The sequence below is a fragment of the Sycon ciliatum genome, chromosome 5, assembly GCF_964019385.1.
Source record: "Sycon ciliatum chromosome 5, ocSycCili1.1, whole genome shotgun sequence".
Lineage (NCBI taxonomy): Eukaryota > Metazoa > Porifera > Calcarea > Leucosolenida > Sycettidae > Sycon > Sycon ciliatum.
This window is the reverse complement of record NC_088647.1, coordinates 20,790,588-20,792,156: the sequence shown is the minus strand read 5'-3', so window position 1 is coordinate 20,792,156 and position 1,569 is coordinate 20,790,588. Positions and strand designations below refer to the sequence as shown.

The window sequence follows — 1,569 nt, the reverse complement described above, 5'->3', positions numbered from 1 at the left end:
CAAATCATGCCGGCATAATCCGCGGGAGCCTACCCCCTCCCCTCCTCCAGAATGTTCCCTGTGCTTGGCGGCATGGTCTTGCACTTCCAAATATTTCTAGCTCGACTATACTCCATGAACCAGTATCAGAGAAACCAATGTTGGTCTCTGCTGGTTTGCTTGCTCGTACCGTGATGCATACTAATCTTTGATAATACTGGTATTAATTTATGGCAATGGTGTGCATTTTCTACTACAGATAGAGAGCCCTAGGATCGAAAGGATTGTTGCACGTTCTCTGACTCACCAGTATCCTGATTATTTTTTTATTGTTAGTGCTGCATGGACAAAACGGGTATCTTGTAAACTCATGGTCCTCTTTTTATTGCATACTGCTTTTTCTTGTTCGTACTGTTGACAATTTCTTCTCTCTTTGCGTTTGAAAGGAGGGGAAGGATGTTCGCTGCAACAATCCTGCTGCGTGCTAGGTCCACCTGCGTATTCACATCTCCATGACTTCTTGTGCTCATCTACTCATAGTTCTCCTGATCACACTTCACACACAAAGTGGTACGTGTGTAGCACTTGATCAGTGCCCCTCGTTTCATCCTTTACCCTCCCATTGGGGAAATTCTATTGCAGAAGTCATAATATAGGAGCATGGGAGTCCGGTTCTTTAATTCTGAAAGGAATGGGAAATAGTTTATGTAACCATACAGAAGAGCTGGGCAGCAATACGTGGCATTTCATATGTCATCGCAATAAAGAATTAATAGTAAAAGTGGGGAGGCTTCCTGCACACGCTCTTTCCATTAACATAATTCAACTCATTTCACAATCATTATTACAAGGTTTCGGCAAATTGCCTTCATCAGATTCACAATAATGTGCAAGCTCCAATAGGCCAACTCCCCTGTCAGTAAGAGGTGGGTGAGAGAAGCAGCGATCACAGTAAGAATTCAACACAACAAAAATAGAATTCAGTTTACTTGGGAGACATACATTCAGCAGGCTTGCAGGCAACACACAATGCGTTTTGGCCTGAAATTGTATCACCTCTTTTTGAAGTATCACCTTCCACCACCACAACCACGGAATGGTTAGTATACATAGGAATGATTGAAGTACGAAATACGAAATTTACAACAGAACTTTCTTCGAAGAACACAATCACGTATACACACATACATGCACGTACATATTTTCCCATGAAATCTCTTCAAGAGAGAGAGAGAGTTAGCATCACCAGTAATAATTATGGCATTGAAGTCCAGAGAAGTGAGATGATACATGGCGAGAACATGAGATAAACCTGCAATGGTTCAGCGTGAAGACAATAGAAATGGCAATGACCTTCACTGACAATACACACACACGCTCCTTTTGACGTCCAACGCCGGAGGCGATGATAGAGTTGCTACAGCAGAAGCCATAGCAACTTGTGCTGGAATTGCACCATTCAACAGCTTGCAAGGCTAACGACCGCCACTATTCAGCCTGGTCTACGCCACACAGCTATGAAGTGGCTTTTTCTGGCCAGTGAATCCCCGCTTTTTGTCCTTTTCATTTTTTCTGCACACACATCACACC

The 1,569-nt window shown here is 43.1% G+C and overlaps 1 long non-coding RNA gene across 1 annotated transcript in view; it reads right to left on the bottom strand.

Annotated features, from left to right (window-relative positions):
* Nucleotides 1–696: 696 nt before the first annotated feature.
* The window catches only part of LOC135816668 (uncharacterized), a 7,693-nt gene continuing 6,820 nt past the window's right edge, over nt 697–1,569 (bottom strand). Inside the window, exon 3 of the long non-coding RNA XR_010553448.1 lies at nt 697–1,569. This exon is cut by the window's right edge and continues 21 nt beyond it. This is a non-coding gene — a long non-coding RNA (uncharacterized LOC135816668).